The sequence below is a fragment of the Cherax quadricarinatus genome, chromosome 26 (assembly GCF_038502225.1).
Source record: "Cherax quadricarinatus isolate ZL_2023a chromosome 26, ASM3850222v1, whole genome shotgun sequence".
NCBI lineage: Eukaryota > Metazoa > Arthropoda > Malacostraca > Decapoda > Parastacidae > Cherax > Cherax quadricarinatus.
In genome coordinates, this window is record NC_091317.1 from 40,148,439 (window position 1) to 40,169,438 (window position 21,000).

Here is a 21,000-nt window from a genome sequence, read left to right on the forward strand (position 1 = left end):
ATATTGGCCTTGTACATAACAGTAAGGCCACCCACATCCCTCCTATGTTGAAGGCTCTGCTGAAATGACAGATCTATCCAGGATGGGTCCAGGCGAGAGATGAGACGTCTTGCTCTGTTCTCTACTCTGTCAAGCAGTCGCAGATGAGAGGGGGGGCAGGCAAACCAAGAAAGTGGAGCATACTCAAGGTGTGAGCGTACTTGTGCCTCGTACAGGATCTTGCAACCCCTACTGTCAAGCAGATGCGAGATACGGCGAAGTGCTGTAAGCTTCCTGGCTGCCTTGTTTGCAAGATTTACAACATGGTTCTTCATGGTTAGTTTGGAGTCAAATTTCACCCCAAGGATATCAACTTCTTCTCCAGGTGCCAACACCCTCCCATTCATCCTTACTACTGCCCCAGCATTACCATCATGGTGCCTAGAGACGATCATCATTTGCGTTTTCTCAGGTGCAAATGTTACTTGCCATCTATTTCCCCAAGCTGATACAGCTCTCAGCTGGTGATAGATGTAGCTTAGAGCAGCTGGCATTTCTTCTCTTGGATAAGTGAATGTCAGTGTACAGTCGTCTGCATATGCATGTGATTCTGGAACACTTGCCCCAATAGGATGTCTTGCTGATTCCGTTCCATTGAGAACTACACTTAGAGATCTACCATGAAGGTAATCACTGAGGAGACATAGCATAGAGCCTGCAATTCCCAGTGCTTGAAGTTTTGCTAAGAGGCCCTGGTGCCACACCCAGTCGAAAGCGCCAGCAATGTCCAGTGCTACCACACAGCTGACTTTGGATTCATCCAGTGACTGGTGCCACTTAGTGGAGAGGTTTAGGTTTAACAACAGATCAGCAGCAGAGTAACCTTTCCTGAAGCCATATTGACGATCCAAAAGTAGTGAGTGGTAGTCAAAAAACTCTGTCATTTGTCTTGAGATTATTGTCTCAAGGATCTTACCAGTGATTGACAAGAGTGACACTGGTCTGTAGTTGCTGATTTCTGCTCTGCTCTTCTTTTTGTGAACAGGGACTACATTTGCCTCTTTCCATAGAGAGGGCCATTTACACTGTACTAGGCAGTGCTGAAAGATGCGAGTTAGAGGTGCTGCTAGCTGGTCTGCACATCTTCTCAACAATCTTGGGCTCAACTTGTCTGGGCCCACAGCCTTTTCTTGGTCCAGCGATTTAAGAAGGAAATGCACCTCCTCCTGCCTTATTGTCACCACTGACAGTTTTGACACAGTTCTTGCAGCTAGCCAAGGAGGGACCCTTGCTGGATCAGGAACTTGCATTTTGGTAGCAAAGTGTTCAGCAAAAGAGGTCCGCTTTCTCTTGACTACTAGTAGAGGTGGTCCCATCCTGTCGATTTAGAGGTGGAATAAGTTCATCAGGCAGATAACCTTGTCTGTCCTTGACCAGGGACCACCAGATTTTGGAGCCTACCCTACCTGATGCAAGCTTTCTTTTAGTGTCCACCTCCCATTTAGCAATGGCCCAATTTTGAACATCACCCATATGCCTACAGGCTTGCCTGTGCAAGTTCCTGTTATAGGTGGTAGGATGTCTCTTATACCTTCGCCATGCTTTGTACTTAGCAGTAGCAGCCTCTCTACAACGAAAGCCAAACCAAGGCTGATCTGTAGGCTTCGTCACATATTGCCGGTGAGGAATGTGTTCTTGTTGTAGATTAAGGATGTGTCCAGTGAAAGCTTTCACTTGGTTGTCAACATCCCCTTGGAGAAGAGCATTCCAATCGGTGGTGGTGGCGAGCTCAGAGCAAAGGGCTGGCCAATTACCTCTTTCCCATAGCCAGGTTGTGCGTGTGGACTCCTCACCTCGTTCTGTTGGGATCTTAAGTGTCGTAAAAACAGCCTTGTGGTCAGACGATCCAACGTAGCCGAGGGGTTGACAAGTGACTATGCCTTCTGCCAGATCACTCACTACTGGGTCAAGGGAGGAGCCAGAGATATGAGTAGGGAAATCAGCAAAGTTTCTCATGTCAAACACTGCAAGAAGGTCATCAAAGTCCCTCTGTATAAGGTGCTGGTTGAGGTCACCAACAATTATAATATGTTGACAGTTGTGTTGTAGCAGAAGGGAGTCAATATTTTCCATTAGGAAGTTGATGGGGTCTGCATGTTGCCACTGAGGTCTGTACATTGCACATGCTAGTACAGAGGTACTAGTGTTTATACAGAACTTGAAGAACATCATTTCAAGATGTGTAGGGGTGGCAACATCAATGTGCTGGGCATGAACACTTTTAGAGAAGCACACAGCAACACCTCCTCCTTGCCCTTGCCTGTCTCTTCTCTTCCATGAGGTGTAGCCAGCAATTCTTGCAAAATTTTCTGGAGTCCTGTCATCCAAAAATGTTTCAACAACAGCTATCATGTCGGGACGTCGAGTGTTCACAAAACTATGTGTGAGCTCTCCAACATTAGTGATGAAACCTCTAATGTTGGCCGACAGGATGCTGGTAGACTGGCTCCTCATGATGAAGTGGTCAGCTTGAGGTGGTGGGTGTGTAGGGAATGTAAGGTGCCTGCCCTTGAGAGAGGTAGGGTACTGAGGCAGCTGCAGGGATGTAGGTCTGTGGTCTTGTATAAGGCACAATCCCACCTGCTGGGCTGGGATAGGAGTAGCTAAATGGGTGACGTGTGAGAGTGTTCACCAATTCAGAGATCCTGCTGGTTTGTTCTGAGAACAGGTCTCTAAACAGGTGGCCCTGTCTGTCTAGTTCCTTTTTCTTCCGACACTGGTCCTCCTTATGTCCTTTCTTGTAGCAGTAATTACACCTGGTATCTCGCAGGCAGTTGTTGGCAGTGTGCCCCTTCCGGTGACAGCGGGAGCACAGCCTAGGTGCCTGGGAGGGTGGACTAGGATTTGTTGCAACTCCTGTGTTTTGCAGATTTGTCCTCAGATTCTGCCGCTGGAACTGTGTTAGTGGAGGGTGAGACGGCTGTAGATGTCTTCCTCCTCCACGTCCTCCTCCACGTCCTCCTCCACGTCCTCTGCCCCGTCCTCTACCAGTTCTGACAGATGTGTCCCTGCTGTTCGTACTTTGGCGCAGTAGGTGATCAGGTGCAGTGAAGGTTCCCTGATTATTAACTGCACCGATCTCTGGTGGAGAAACTCCTGGCTCAGAACTTGCTGACGAAGCACTACTACCAGATTCTGGAATAGTGTCGGCAGGTGTGCTGACAGGTGTAGGATCAGAGATGGTATGTGCACTGTCAAGTAGACTGGCAGTGGCTGAAGCAGAGATGTCAGGTGTAGGAGAATTAACAGATCCAAGGCTTCCCTCGTTGCTGGGAAGAGGATTTGTTCCCTCTGTGGTGGTCAGAGGAATTGTGTTAGAATTCCCAAAGGTAGTGTTTTGAACTCTGTCAGTCTGTGGGACCTTAGCGATGACAGAATTCCACCAGTTATTTACCCCTGAGTTAAGCTCAGTGTGGGACTTTCAGTCTTTGTCAATAGTGTCACCATCAGCTGAGCAGCTTACGTCACTTGATGCAGGCTTGCACTGGCCTTCTACAATAGCTTGTAGGTTATCTAATGATTTGAGGAGCTCATGAAGTGCTTCCCTGTGATGGATTATCTTAGCTGCAACTTTACAACACAGCCCAAGAGGGCAGTCTTGATCTTTGGACAGGAGTCCCTGAGGTAGGACTTCTGAACCTTCCTCCTGTAGCTCCAGGCTTGTATCCACATATACCACAGGATTATGAATATCCTTAAATTTTCTGATATTTTCAACCTGGCTGCAACAAAATTCTTCTTCTGGAATGCAATCTGTGTGGCAGTAGTTGGAACAAGTAGGCTCCTTACATCTAAGAAGAATTTTGTCCCTTGTGGTATACCCACAAACACTGCAGTAACTACTGGGACAATAGCCAGATAGCGTAGATATTCTTGCTATTTTGCGGTGTGAAGTCATCCCAGAGGAGGCTTGTAGGTTTGAAGTTCACAGGAGAGAGAGGGTGGGTGGTGGTGTCGTGGGTGGGGGTGGTGGTATCGTGGGTGGGGTGGTGGTATGGTGGGTGGGGGTGTTTATGGCGGGGTGGGTAGTGAGGGCAGCATTGGGCCGGCCAGCTGGAAGTGTTGCCTTCTCACTATCACTTAATAAACACTGTTTATGCTGTCCACTTTTCCACTAAAGGAAGATGTTACACAAATCACTATGTTGCATTGTACCAGTCACGTTGTTATAAAGCACCAGATGCTAGTACATAGCACAAAAATATATAATATTAGATAATATTAGATGCTCACTCTGAAGGCAATAGTAATGTCACTCCTAAGGCCTGCCACTGTCCCCTCACTCACACTCACACCATGTCTTCACCATACCACACTTAAATTTTTTTTTTTTTTTTTTTTTTTTTTTTTTTTTTTTTTTTTTTTTTTTTTTTTTTTTACACAGGGTTTGACAAGGTTAAGAATCCCTAGCTTTATTGACAGCTATTTACAGGTTAAGGATATTGCTGATATTGCTTGTATTCTCTCTCTCTCTCTCTCTCTCTCTCTCTCTCTCTCTCTCTCAACCACCCGCTAGCAGGCCCAACATAATCTCCCATTCTCCACCTCTCAATCACTCTGCCCTGCCCACTCCCTCTAACCATCTCTCCCCCTCCCCCATCTAACCATCTTTCTCCCCCCTCACAACTCCCACTCCTCCACTATCTTTCTCTTTCTAGCACTCAGCCACTCTATCCCTCTCTCCTCTCCCATCCCCCATCCTATCTCTCTTTCTCTCTCTCTCTCTCTCTCTCTCTCTCTCTCTCTCTCTCTCTCTCTCTCTCTCTCGTGCCTCCTCTCTCTCTCCATTCCATCCATCCATGAGAGACAAACCGGAGTTCCAGAGTGTGTACCTCGACTGAGACAGAATGCAAAAGGAATGGATGATACTGAAAGAGAGAGTGCAAAAACGAAAGGAAAAATGGGAGAAAATTACAAAGAAAAGCAGAATAACCTAGACACAGGTGGAAGGGCAAACACACCCCCCAGAAACACCTACAGAAGGACCCCAATCACGACAACCCAAAGGAAACTGAACAATTTAAACCATCAATCACACCCCGATCCCTCTGTCCCCATTGCCCACACCACGAACTCCACCCCTACAGCAACCCCCAATGGGAACTCTGCCCCCACCCCCACTGCAACCCCCCCAAAGGCCTCCGCCAGGGCTTCTGCTCTCCCAACCCCAATATTCTCCCAGGATTACAGTTTTAGAACAGAAGTTGAAGGTTTGGTACATGAATGCGGATGGTTTAATGAATAAATATGAGGAGTGGCATGAAAAAATCAATGAGAAGTCCCCAGACATCATAGCAGTCACAGAAATGAAACTCACTGAGACAATATCAGATGCACTCTTCCAACCAGGATAACAGATCCTGAGGAAAGATAGAAGGAGCAGAGGGGACGGAGGGGTTGCACTGCTCGTAAAAAAGCGATGGAATTTTGTGGAAATGGGAGGCATGGACGAAATTGGAGGAAGGGAATACATAGTAGGTGCACTTCAGTCTGAGGAGTGCAAGGTAGTCATTACAGTAATGTATAACCCACCACAGAACTGCAGGAGGCCAAGAGAGGAATATGAAGAGAGCAACAGAGCAATGGTGGACACACTAGCTGAGGTGGCAAGAAGAGCTCACTCGAGCAGAACAAAGTTACTGGTTATGGGCAATTTCAACCACAGGGATATCAGTTGGGAAAACCGGGAGCCACATGGGAGTCCTGAAACATAGAGAGCCAAGATGATGGATGTGGTACTGGAAAACCTCATGCATCAACATATTAAGGGCACTATCAGAGAGAGAGGGGAGGATGAACCATCAAGATTGAACCTTGTGTTCACCCTGAGCAGTTCAGACATTGAGGACATCACATACGAGAGGCCACTAGGAGCTATTGACAACGTGGTTCTGTGCTTTGAATATGTTGTAGAGTTACAAGTGGAAAGTGTAACAGGAGTTGAATGGGAAAAGCCAGACTATAAAAGGGGGGACTACATACATTTGAGGAATTTCCTGCAGGAGGCTCAGTGGGACAGAGAACAGGTACTAAAGTCAGTCAATGAAATGATGGAATACGTAACAACAAAATGCAAGTAGGCAGAGGAAAGGTTTGTTCCCAAGGGCAACAGAAATAATGGGAAGACTAGAACGAGCCCTTGGTTTACTCGACAGTGTAAGGAGGCAAAAACTAAGTGCACTAGAGAATGGAAAAAGTAGAGAAGGCAAAGAACACAGGAAAATAAAGAGATTAGTCGAAGAGCCAGGAACTAGTATGCACAGGTAAGAAGGGAGGCCCAGCAACCGTATGAAAATAACATAGCATCGAAAGTCAAGTCTGACCCAAAACTGCTGCATAGCCACATCAGGAGGAAGACAACAGTCAAAAACCAGGTGATCAGGCCGAGGACAGAAGGTGGGGAACTCACAAGAAATAATCACGAGGTATGTGAGGAGCTGAACAGGAAATTTAAGGAAGTATTTACAATAGAGACAGGAAGGGCTCTGGGAAGACAGCACAGTGTTGGATGATTTACAAACAATGGAGGAGGAGGTACAGAACCTGCTAAGTGACCTTGATACCTCAAAGGTGATAGAACCGGACAACATCTCCCCGTGGGCCCTTAGAGAAGGAGCAGAGATGCGGTATGTGCCACTAACCACAATCTTCAAAACATCCTTTGAAACTGGGCAACTACCTGAGGTATGGAAGATGCCAAATGTAGTTCCCATTTTTAAGAAAGGAGACAGAAACGAGGCACTAAACTACAGACCAGTGTCAGTGACGTGTATAGTATGCAAAGTCATGAAGAAGATTATCAGGAGAGTGGTGGAGCACCTGGAACGGAACAAGATTATAAACGACAACCAGCATGAATTCATGGAAGGCAAATCCTGTGTCACAAACCTTATCTGGAGAGAGTTTATCTGGAGAGAGTTCCGGGGGTCAACGCCCCCGCGGCCCGGTCTGTGACCAGGACTCCTTAGGTCAGTGTCCCAGGATGCGACCCACACCAGTCGACTAACACCCAGGTACCCATTTTACTGATGGGGAACATAGACAACAGGTGGAAAGAAACACGTCCAATGTTTCTACTCTGGCTGGGAATCGAACCCAGGCCCTCACCGTGTGAAGCGAGAGCGTTAACCACCAGGCCACCAGAGCCCCACCTTCTGGAGTTTTATGACAAGGTAACAGAAGTAAGACACGAGAGAGAGGGGTGGGTTGATTGCAGTTTTCTGGACTGCAGGAAAGTCTTCGACACAGTTCCTCACAAGAGATTAGTGCAAAAGCTAGAGAATCAGGCACGTATAACAGGAAGGACACTGCAAAGGATCAGAGAATACCTGACAAGAAGTCAACAACGAGTCATGGTAATTGAAGATATATCACAGTGGGCACCTGTGACGAGCGGGGTCCCACAGGGGTCAGTCCTAGGACCAGCGGTATTTTTTATATATGTAAATGACATGATGGAAGGGATAGATTCTGAAGTGTCCCTGTTTGCAGATGATGTAAATTTAACACCAGAGTCGCCATCGCTTCTAGCACTTCAATAAAGGATCTAACCAGGACAAAATCCAAGCACCATGAACCAGTCAATGCAGGAGTTTACACTATACCCTGTGGAGGCTGTGACAAGATTTACGTAGGTGAAACAGCCAGAAACCTCGACACCCGCCTCAATGAACACATTTACGCATGTAGGAACGATAACTTGAACAACGCCTGTGTACAACACCGAAATTCCACCAATCATCTCATGAAATTCAGAGACGCCCAATTAATGATCAAAGAAACTAATTTCCGCAGACGCAAGTGCCTCGAATCAGCACTGATCGCTGTTTCGAATACAGTTAAACAAAACAACGGCAGCTTCACCATCTCCGAAGTCTTAGCAAGAATCCTCCTGAAAACAGTAAACCCTGCCATCACATAGTCTCTCCTGTTATACTACACAAAGCACATTACAGAGAGTGAACACTGAAACAAGCTGCCTCTATCCAGTCAATATTTGTCCAACCTATTTTCATGTTACCCAAGTAATAGCTTTTATATCCTTTTACTCATGTACGAATTAATTGCTCTACCATATTGTATTACTTTTGTTAATACCACTACTACTACTACTACTACCACTAGTGAACATTGAAATGTTACCTCACTAGTATTGCACCTCACTCTGAGCCTTTATATACCCTCTGTGTCCATGTATTGTTTGTAATGGCTTGATAAAGCTCATGGAGAGCGAAACGTTGCCACAATAAATGTCACATTAGTTGCACTTGTGTCCTTTTACTTTACCTAATGAGAAGAATCAAATCAGACCAAGATCAGGCAAGACTACAAAGAGACCTGGAGAGGCTGGACACATGGTCCAGCAACTGGCTCCCTGAATTCAACCCCGCCAAATGCAAAATCATGAAGATTGGGGAAGGGCAAAGAAGACTGCAGACAGAGTATAGGCTAGGTAGACAAAGACTGCAAACCTCACTCAAGGAGAAAGATCTTGGGGTGACCATAACACCGAGCACGTCTCCGGAGGCACACATCAAGCTAATAACTGCTGCAGCACATGGGCGCCTGGCAAACCTGAGAATAGCGTTCCGATACCTTAGTAAGGAATCGTTCAAGACACTGTACACTGTGTGCGTCAGGCCCATACTGGAGTATGCAGCACCAGTTTCGAACCCACACCTGGTCAAGCATGTCAAGAAGTTAGAGAAAGTACAAAGGTTTGAAACAAGGCTTGTTCTGGAGTTCAGGGTTATGTCCTACGATGAAAGGTTGAGGGAAATTGGACTGAGGACACTGGAGGACAGGAGAGTCAGGGAAGACATGATAACGACATACAAAATACTGCGTGGAATAGATATGGTGGACAAAGACAGAGCGTTCCAAAGAGGGGACACAGAAACAAGGGGTCACTATTGGAAGCTGATGACTCAGACGAGTCACAGGGATGTTAGGAAGTATTTCTTCAGTCATAGAGTCGTCAGGAAGTGGAACAGCCTAGCAAGTGATGTAGTGGAAGCAGGAACCATACATAGTTTTAGGACGAGGTATGACAAAGCTCAGGATGCAGAGAGAGAGAGGACCTAGCAGCGATCAGTGAAGAGGCTGGGCCAGGAGCTGAGTCTCGACCCCTGTAACCACAATTAGGTGAGTACAATTAGTTGAGTACACACAATTAGGTGAGTACAATTAGGTGAGTACACACACACACGCACAGAGAAGGCAAAGGACCCAGGAAAATAAGATTAGTCGAAGAGCCAGAAACGAGTATGCACAGATAAGGAGGGAGGCCCAGCGACGGCACGAAAACAACATAGCATCAAAAGTCAAGTCTGACCCGAAACTGCTGTATAGCCACATTAGGAGGAAGACAACTGACACAGACCAGGTGATCAAGCTGAAGAAAGGAGGGGAATTAACAAGAAACGATCAAGAGGTATGTGAGGAGCTCAGCGCGAGATTTAAGGAAGTATTTACAGTAGAGACAGGAAGGGCTCTGGGAAGACAGCGCAGAGGGGGACACAAACAAGGACTATAACAACAAGTGTTGGATGACATAACCACAACCGAGGAGGAGGTGAAGAAGCTTCTAAATAACCTTGATACCTCAAAGGCGATGGGACCGGACAGCATATCCCCGTGTGTCCTTATAGAAGGCGCATAGATGCTGTATGTGCCACTAACCACAATCTTCAACACATCCTTTGAAACTAGGCAACTACCTGAGGTATAGAAGACGGCATATGTAGTCCCCATTTTAAGAAAGGAGACAGAAACGAGAAACTAAACTATAGACCAGTGTCAGTGACGTGTATAGCAGGCAAAGTCATTGAGAAGAATATCAGGAGGAGAGTGGTAAAGCACCTTGAACGGAACAAGATTTTAAATGATAACCAGCATGGATTCATGGAAAGCAAATCCTGTGTCACAAGCCTAATGGAGTTTTTTTGACAAGGTAACAGAAGTAAGACACGAGAGAAAGGAGTGGGTAGACTGCATTTCTTGGACTGCAAGAAGGCTTTCGACATAGTTCAGTACAGGAGATTAGTGCAGAAGCTAGAGGATCAGGCACGTATAATAGGAAGGGCATTGCATTGGATCAGAGAATACCTGACAGGGAGGCAACAACGAGTCATGGTACGTGATGAGGTATTACAGTGGGTGCCTGTGACGAGCGGGGTCCCACTGGGGTCAATCCTAGACCCAGTGCTGTTCTTGGTATATGTGAATGACATGACAGAAGGATGGACTCAGAAGTGTCCCTGTTTGCTGACGATGTGAAGTAAAGGAGAAGACTCAAATCAGATGAGGATCAGGCAGGACTGCAAAGTGACCTGGACAGGCTGGACACGTGGTCCAGCAACTGCCTACTCGAATTTAACCCCCCCAAATGCAAAGTCATGGAGATCAGGGAAGGGCAAAGAAGACCGCAGACGGAGTATAGGCTAGGTGGCCAAAGAGTGCAATCCTCGCTCAAGGAGAAAAATCTTGGTGTGAGTATACGCTCAAGGAGAAAAATCTTGGTGTGAGTATAACACCGAGCACGTATCCGGAAGGACACATCAACCAGACAACTGTTGCAGCATACGGGTGTCTGGCAAACTTGAGAATAGCGTTCCGATACCTTAGTAAGGAATCCTTCAAGACACTGTACACTGTGTACATCAGGCCCATACTGGAGTATGCAGCACCAGTTTGGAACCCACACCTAGTCAAGCACATCAAGAAATTAGAGAAAGTGCAAAGGTTTGCAATAAGGCTAGTTCTAGAGCTAAGGGGAATGTCCTACTAAGAAAGGTTAAGGGAAATCGGCCTGAGGACATTGGAGGACAGGAGGGTTAAGGGAGACATGATAACAACATATAAAAAACTCTGTGGAATAGATAAGGTGGACAGAGACAGGATGTTCCAGAAAGAGGACACAGAGACAAGGGGTCACAATTGGAAGTTGAAGACTCAAATGAGTCAAAGGGATGTTAGGAAATATTTTTTTCAGTCATAGAGTTGTCAGTAAGTGGAATAGTCTAGCAAGTGATGTAGTGGAGGCAGGAACCATACATAGCTTTAAGACGAGGTATGATAAAGCTCATGGAGCAGGGAGAGAGAGGACCTAGTAGCGACCAGTGAAGAGGCGGGGCCAGGAGCTGAGTCTCAACCCCTGCAACCACAATCAGGTGAGTACAATTAGGTGAGTACATCACACAAACACACACACACACACACACACACACACACACACACACACACACACACGCGCGCACACACACACACGCGCACACACACACACACACACACACACACACACACACACACACACACACACACACACACACACACACACACACACACACACACACACACACACACACACACACACACACACACACACACACACACACACACACACATACACACACACATACACATACACACACACATACACATACACACACATATTCATACACACACACAAGAAATGGATGTGCTGAAGCAGGATCTAAAGATGAGGTCCGTAATGAGCAAGATGACTGAAATGGGAACATCTGCAGGCAGCGAGGGGACTGAAGGAGGGGATGGATCTAAGCAGTCTTTTGCAGCAGTAATATCAGGCCATCATGGTGTCTGGGAGATGATTAGGGAAACAGCAAAAGAGATGCTTCAATCAGATCCAGAGATACAGAGGGAAAAGAAATGGGAAGAGGAGAGGGAGAGGTCAATAATTATTCATGAGCTTCAGGAGGCTGAAGGGCAGACCTATGATGAAAGAAAGCATTGGGAGAAAACAGAGATTAAGAACATCATTGCAATAACAGGAAGGAGGGACATGTCTCAGGAAGAAAATTTTCACAGACTTGGGGGGTGTCGAGGGAAAAAAATCGACCAATCAGATTGACATTCAAGACAGATGTTGTACAGAACAGGATACTACAACAGAAATCACTGTTAAAGGACTCTCCAGATTATCAAAAAGTGTTCCTCAATCGAGACAGAACACGAAAGGAAAGGGAACAACTGAAAGTGAGAGCAAGAGAGAACCAGTGGAAGAAAAGAGAGACAGGGCAGGCAACGACAGACAGGAAAACTCAGCCTTTGGGGGAACATCAAACACAAATGCTTACAGAACCCTCTCAACCCCTGTCACCACATATCAACCAAACACAGTAAACAGAAACGAACCTCACTCCATAGCCACCACCCCCCTAAGCACTAATTCCACAATCACAGCAGCCTCCCATAATATTGTGCCCTGCCTCCCACCCTCCCAGCCTGCACCTTCCTCTTCCATCTCCCAAAATACAGTAATAGAAAGGAAGCTAAAGGTATGGTACACCAATGCAGATGGAATAACAAATAAGATAACATTGATGCATCACCTGACATCATAGCACTAACAGAAACAAAACTTACAGGGATGATAACAGATGCAATTTTTCCACCTGGATATCAGATTATGAGGAAAGACAGAGAGAACAGAGGAGGGGGAGGAGTAGTATTGCTCATAAAAAACCAGTGGAGTTTTGAGGAGATGGGAGGAATGGAAAGAAGGGAAACAGACGACTTCATTGTAGGAACACTTCAGACTTGTGGTCCAAAGGTGATGATAGCAGTAATGTATAACCCACCACTTAACAGCAGGAGAACAAGAGAAGAGCATGATGTGCACAATAGGGCAATGGTGGATACACTAGCTGAAGTGGCCAGGAGGGCTCATATGGGTAGAACAAAATTGCTTATAATGGGGGATTTCATTCATAAAGAGATTGACTGGGAAAACCTAGAGCCACATGGGGGACCAGAAACATGGAGGTCTAAGATGTTGGAGACTGTATTGGAGAACTTCATGCATCAACATGTTAGGGATACAACCAGAGAGAGAGGAGAGGATGTTGCAGCAAGGCTGGATCTCATATTCACCTTTAATAGTTCAGACATAAGGGATATCACTCACGAAAGACTCCTTGGCGCTAGTGATCATGATGTCCTGAGTTTTGAATATCTTGTTGAGTTAACAGTGGAGAATGCAGTAGCACAAGAACAAAGAGAGAAACCAAACTCCAAAAAAGGGGACTACATAGGAATGAGAAGTATCCTGCATGAAGTGCAGTGGGAAAGAGAAATAGATGGAAAGACAGTAAATGAAATGATGGAAATAGTAACCACTAAGTGCAGGGAGGCAGAGGAAAGGTTCATACTAAAGGGCAACAGAAAAAATGGTAAGACCAGAGTAAGCCCATGGTTTAATTGGAGGTGTAAAGAGGCCTAAGCCAAGTGTGCTAGATCATGGAAAAGGTATAGAAGGCAAAGGACTCAAGAAAACAAGGAGCTGAGCAGAAGAACCAGAAACGAATCTGCAAGGATAAGGAGAGAGGCTCAGAGGCAATACGAGAACGACATAGCATCAAAAGCCAAATCTGAACCAAAGTTGTTATACAGTCACATTAGGAGAAAAACAACAGTCAAGGACCAGGTAATCAGACTGAGGAAAGAAGGAGGGAAGCTGACGAAGAGTGACCAAGAAGTATGTGATGAACTAAACAAAAGATTTAGAGAAGTATTCACAATAGAGTCAGGAATGCTTCCAGCAAACTGTGGAGGTAGGGTGCACCAGCAGGCGCTGGACACAATACACATAACCAAGGTAGAGATGAAGAAACTGCTAGACGAACTCGATACCTCAAAGGCGGTGGGCCCAGATAACATATCTCCAAGGATACTGAGAGAGGGAGCAGAGAAACTGTGTGTGCCATTAGCAGCAATCTTCAGTAAATCTATCGAAACAGGGCAGTTGCCTGAGGCGTGGAAGACAGCACATGTAGTTCCAGTTTTTAAGAAAGGGGACAGACAGGCAGCATTAAACTACAGACCAGTGTCACTGACTTGTATAGTATGTAAAGTCATGGAAAATATTATCAGGAGAAAAGTAGTGGAACACATTGAAAAGATTTGTCTCATACATGACAGTCAGCACGGCTTCAGAGATAGGAAATCCTGTGTCACAAATTTACTTGAGTTCTACGATAAGGTAACAGAAGTAAGACAGGAGAGAGAGGGATGGGTAGATTGCATCTTTTTAGATTGCAAGAAGGCTTTTGACACAGTACCACACAAGAGACTGGTGCAAAAAATTAGAGGAGCAGGCAGGAATAACAGGGAAAGTACTGCAATGGATCAGGGAATACCTGATCCATTGCAGAACTTTCTGATCCATTGCTCCATTGCAGTACTTCAGCACGTACCAACGTGTGTTGGTACGTACTGAAGTGTCGGAGTGGGCGAATGTGTCGAGTGGGGTTCCACAAGGTTCAGTCCTAGGCCCGGTGCTGTTTCTTGTATATGTGAATGACATGGTGGAAGGAATAGATTCAGAAGTGTCACTGTTCGCTGATGATGTGAAACTGATGAGGGGAATACAAGTGGCAGAAGATCAGTTAATATTACAATGGGATCTGGACAAACTACAAGTATGGTCCGACAAATGGCTCCTGGAGTTTAACCCCAGTAAGTGTAAGGTAAAGAAGATTGGGGAAGGACACTAAAGACCGCAGACGGAGTACAGGTTAGGAAACCAACAGCTGCAAACGTCAGTTAAAGAAAAGGATCTTGGGGTAAGCATTATAACGAACATGTCCCCTGAGGCACACATCAATCAAATAACTGCTGCAGCATATGGGAGATTGGCGAACCTGAGATTGGCGTTTAGACATCTGAGTAAGGAGTCATTCACGACATTGTACACAGTGTACGTAAGGCCTATACTGGAATATGCAGCGCCAGTATGGAACCCTCACTTAGTCAAACACGTCAAGAAACTGGAGAAAGTGCCAAAATTTGCAACACGATTAGTCCCGGAACTGAGGGGTATGTCTTATGAGGAGAGGTTAAGGGAATTCAACCTGATGACACTAGAGGATAGGAGGGATAGAGGGGACATGATAACAACGTATAAAATACTAAGAAGCATTGACAAGGTGGACAAGGATCGAATGTTTCAGAGATGGGATACAGAAACAAGGGGACACAATTGGAAACTGAAAACCCAGGTGAGTCATAGGGATGTTAGGAAGTATTTCTTTAGTCTTAGAGTTGTCAGGAAGTGGAATAATCTGGAGAGTGAAGTAGTGGAAGCAAGTTCCATGAATAGCTTTAAGAAGAGGTATGACAAATATCATGGAGCAGAGAGAGAGTGAATTAGTATCGACCAGTGAAGAGGCGGGGCTAGGAGGTATGACTCGTCCCCTGCAACCACATACAGGTGAGTACATATAGGTGAGTACACACACACACACACACACACACACACACACACACACACACGCACGCACGCACACACACACACACACACACACACACACACACACAGGAGCTCGGACTCGACCCCCGCAACCTCAACTAGGTGAGTACACACACACACACACACACACACACACACACACACACACACACACACACACACACACACACACACACACACACACACACACACGCACACATACACACACACAATCTGGAGAGTGATGTAGTGGAGACAGGACCAAACGTACCTTTAAAAAGAGGTTCGATAAAGCTCAGGGAGAAGGGAGAGAGTGGGCCTAGTAGTGACCAACAAAGAGGAGGAGGCCACGAGCTATGACTCAAAACCTGCAACCACAAATAGGTGAGTACACACTAGGGCTCTGTTCACAAAAACCGGATTATATCCACACCAACCCTATGCAGCAACGCTTGGTATCTGAACACCTCGGTTCAGATTAGAAACTAATAGGTTCTGTTTGCCTGCCATTGTTGAATCACAGTAAGAACGCCTGACCAAAACAATGGGAAATCAAAAGAAAACCAAACTAACTAAAACTGAAAACCTAAGTACATGATAAGTAAGCAATGGAGTTCGATAATTACCTGAAGAAGCTGATAAAAGGATAGAGAAATCAGAGGAATGAAGTTTGACACTGAAGAAAAGAGTGTCTTTTGCGAAAAGGAAGAGTCCAAAGACTGGACAAAGAAATGAGAACTACGAATAGAAAGGATAAAAAAATATGAAGGAAGACGGAGGGAGAGGTGATGCTGGAGAAGGCAGAAGTGGGGAAATCTGGACTGACACAAGGAGGAGATAAACCTTTATATTCTCACAGTAGACCAGACAGTAAAAAGAGAAACAGCAAAGCAACTGATAACTCCACAAGACAACCTAGAAGTGAAAGAAAACAGGAGGAAAAAATAGCGAAAGGTACCTGCAGTCAGAGTAGCTGATGTTAGAACATAATTAAGATGGGAGAAGTAGATACCTACGATCAAGCAGCTGATGTTAGAACATAATTAAGAAATGGGAGGAAGAGGAGGAGGCGAGAAGGAACAAAGCAGTTCCTGAGTACAAAGGAGGAAACATTGCATAAGGTAAATTTTCAGAGGATCAGAAGGCACTTCAGGAGCAAACAACACATGATCAAACTAACAGTAAATAGTTTTGAGGAAAACCAAGTATGCAGGATATGTCCGACTCAGAATAGAACAGAAAATAGGAAACAGGTGAGGGGAGCGAGTAATAGCCAATAAACAGGGAAAAGATGTGAGATGATGATGAGGAGAGAACCCAGAATACCGTACTCCCCTTTCAGAGGTCACCCCTTGCCCGGCCATTAACAGATCGACCAGGTCACCCACTCCATTCCTGTCACGTGCACAATACTATGCTCAGTACGATTCTCACACTAACTTCTCTCCTCTTCCGTCCGCCTCCCCCAGCTACAACCTTCAATCTTAACTCCCTTCACTTTTAACTAAGAATATAGTATCCAGGACATTAATTTTCCCATCTACAACAACTACGCATACCACTGCTCACGCCCCGGATACCTCAACCAGCACCTGATGACTTGACAAAGAATAGTATGTAAAATCATTAAGAGAAAGGTTTTGTCTTCTAAATAATCAAATGAAACCGGCCAGTTACCTAAGATGTGAAGTGAGAGAATGGAGTCATCGTAATATTTTAGAAAGAGGACAGTGGTAACAGACCGGTATTGCTGACATGCAAATTCCGTAAGGAAATTGAGAAGATATTAAGAAGAATGGTGCAGCAAGTGGAAAACAGTTTCAGTACCTATAATCAATAGAAATTAAAAAGAAAAGTGGAAATCTTGTCTCACAAACCTAATTTAATTTTACTGCACTCTGGCAGGAAAGATACGGATGAAAGGGCTTCATTTACATGCACTGTAAGAATGCACATTTTTTTTTAAAACTTGACAGGAATAGCAGGTAAGTCACTATAGTGGATCACAAAATACCCAGCAAAAGAGTGACTGTCCAAGAAAATGTTCAGGATGATCAAATTTAACAAGTTTGGTTCCACTCGGATCGGTGCTGTGATCGTCACTGTTCACTCGATATATGAGAACTTGTCAAAAGAGATGGAATCTGATATATCCGTGTTCGTAGATGTCAACCTAATGAGAAGAGTAAAATTCTACGACTACAAGGGTGATGGACTGATTACATCGTCTTCACATATCTACTGTTCCTGCCTATTTTCTGTATTCGACTGAAGAAGCCTACTGTGTAGGAGAAACGTTTCGGAATAAAGTTGTCTAACTGTTGCATATGTGTCTTACCTAACAACCTGTCGGTATTGTATACCATTTTGATGTTCATCTTGTCAGACACTGCAACACATGGCATCTTGGTACAGAAAACACCTTGGACAAGCTTTTCAAGTGAGAAGTGTTGGATCTGAGAGGGACATGACCTTTCAGTGATTACATTCTCACTACTACTACTACTACTACTACTACTACTACTACTACTACTCTGCACCTCTCCTTCCGACAGTATTTAAGTCTCCGCACTGTCGCTTGATCTTCAGATAGTTCCTGACTATGGAACTGAACTTCTCCAGGCCGAGGGACTGACAACCTCAAATTCTACGACTACAAGGGTGATGGACTGATTACATCGTCTTCACATATCTACTGTTCCTGCCTATTTTCTGTATTCGACTGAAGAAGCCTACTGTGTAGGCGAAACGTTTCGGAATAAAGTTGTCTAACTGTTGCATATGTGTCTTACCTAACAACAGGTTAGGGAGAAGCTATAACTGGAGGATTGATTAGACAAGTGGCTACTGGAATTCAACACCAGTTAATGTTAGGTCACGAAAATAAGTAAAAAAATAGAAAGACTAGAAAAAATGAGTGCAGAGCAGAGTGGACAAAGGCTCTAACAAGGAGCAGGATCTATGGGTGACCATAACATCGAGCATATGAACAGAGGCACAAATCAACCGAAATACCTCGACAGCGAATGTGTTTATAGGGAATCTTTCATTTTCATGAATGTCATAAAAAGAATTAGTTACGACCCTATATGCGTCACATCAGGACCAACTTGACATATAAAGCACTAGCTTGGGCCTATAACGTGACAAAGCATGTTAAAATTTAGAGATAATGCGAAAATTTTGCAATGAGACATATCCCGGAGCTAAGAAGACTGGACAATGAGGAAAGACTGACGGAACTAAACCTGAGGATATTAGAGAGAAAAGGAGAAACAATATGATTTACAAAATACTATGATGGCATGACAGACTGTTCAGGGATACACTAGTTAAAAGACGGGAACACGATGGCACAGCTGGAAGCTAAGAAAAGATGAATAATAGCGATGGCAGAAAACATTTCTTTTACTTAATGGTGACTCGGACGAAGATGTGCTGACAGTAGAATTCGTATATAGCTTAAAGAATAGGAATGATAGAGCCATGGGACCAGGAATGAACCTGGTGATGCCCAGTTATGAGAGAGAGATAGAGACAGACAAATAGATAGATAGATAGATAGATAGATAGATAGATAGATAGATAGATAGATAGATAAATAGAGAGAAAGAGAGAGAGAGAGAGAGAGGAGCAAGGAGCTGAGGAAACACTCCTTCAACTACAAATAAGTGACTACAAGTTATTCAGTATTAACCAAAATAAAACAGACACCGGCATATCATGGGATGATATATGCATTAATACAGACTCACACGTAAAAGAAATTTATACTCACCCCAAAATAAAATTAAGAAAGGAAAAGCACAAAATGTCGTGATTTATGGATTAATGTAAACCGTGAGAATGGATGGGAATGAACCAAACAATTGAGAGAACCAAGACCTGGGCAGAAGCACGAGGAAGAAGATCCCTGGAATCAAAACTGAAGCAAAAAGTCATTTTGAAAATAAAAAGGCCAGAAACAAACGTCCGTGGCCTGGTGGCAAAAGCTCTCATTAAAAAAAGAAAGAAAAAAAAAAGACAGTTGCCAGGGGAAAGATGTTGGCTAATATTTTCCACTGCTGTTTAAGAGGCAGAAGTTAGTAAAATGCCAGGATATAAGACTGAACAAAATGGTAGTAAACTCGTGGAAAATAGGAAGGATTTTTGTGAAGAGCTCAACAAAAGATTCCATGACGTCTTTATAACAGAGCTGAGGCAGCTACCAGAAATGCTAGATAAGAGGCCTCACCACACACACTGCCTGCTGGAACACATCACATTGCTGGAAGAGTAAACTAAAACACTTCACAGAATAAAATAGCAATGACAACGAAGTCAAATGTAATCCCATCACAGATACCAGTGAAGGTCGTTAAAATACGTTGTAAATTACTACTGAGGATCTTCAACACATCAGTTTCACCACAATAAATTGGTGGCGAAACTGTAGGTAGACACGAACTTTCGAAGTCGAGACCAACATTACTGACATTCATACCTAGTAAATAAAAAAAATAGTGAGCTACTGGTAAACTTAATACCCATACATTAAGACTGCGGAACCTCTTCCGTGAGTGATGTCTCCAGTACTCTTCATATTCAGCAAATTCTGTTCGATTATCGTACACCATTCACCACACCAGTACTTTCCTCAATGTCGAATTGTGAAGTATCATTTTGGAGTAAATGTGAAAATCCTTGTTTGTAATTTTCAGATGAAAGGAATTCATATCTTGGAGGCACAGTTGGCAGGATTTGACTTACGGAGAATGTCCACCTGTATAAAAAAAATGGGTAATATAACTCGTGTGAAATCTAAATGAAGATTCCAATTTCCTATTCACTGTGTATTACACACACAGGTGTCGACTAATGGCCTGCACACCTTGCCATAGCGCGATAACCAATTAGGAACGTGCAAAAAGGCAGCAGTGATAATAAATGACTGTATATACTTCACCAAAAATAAGCTGGTATTTACAGTATGTATAGCTTATGCACAATATTTACAACTATGTAAAATGAGGCGAATGCGGGGATCGGCGATTAATAGCTCCCGTACCAGTAGAAACCTCAGTGTGGTATGCTATGTTGTTCGAGTCAACCATTAATTTGTTGATAAATTAGACACATGTGCAACTCTTGGGTATCTTTATTGAGGAAACGTTTCGCCACACAGTGGCTTCATCAGTCCATACAAATGAGAATCTTGAAGAATAGGAGGAGAATGAGGTAATCAGTCCCTCAACCTTGAGTCGATGTGGTCAGTCCATCAATCTTGAATAGAATATACCAATACAATGAGCAATTTACCAACAATGCTGCAGAGATAGTCTGGGCAAGTTTTTCAGGGTATATTCAGTCACCAATCACCTAACACGTTGATAAATTAGACACATGTGCAACTCATGTGACACCACCTATGACTGCTGCACCTCTCCTGCCATACGGTTTATAAGCTGCTTCTCCGCTCATATGCCGTATTCTATTCAAGATTGATGGACTGAACACATCGACTCAAGGTTGAGGGACTGATTACCTCATTCTCCTCCTGTTCTTCAAGTTTCACCTACGTATGGACTGATGAAGCCACTGTGTGGCGAAACGTTTCCTCAATAAAGATACCCATGAGTTGCACATGTGTCTAATTTATCAATATGTCGGTTCTCTGAACCATTCATCTACACACCTAACACGTGTCGGTGAAA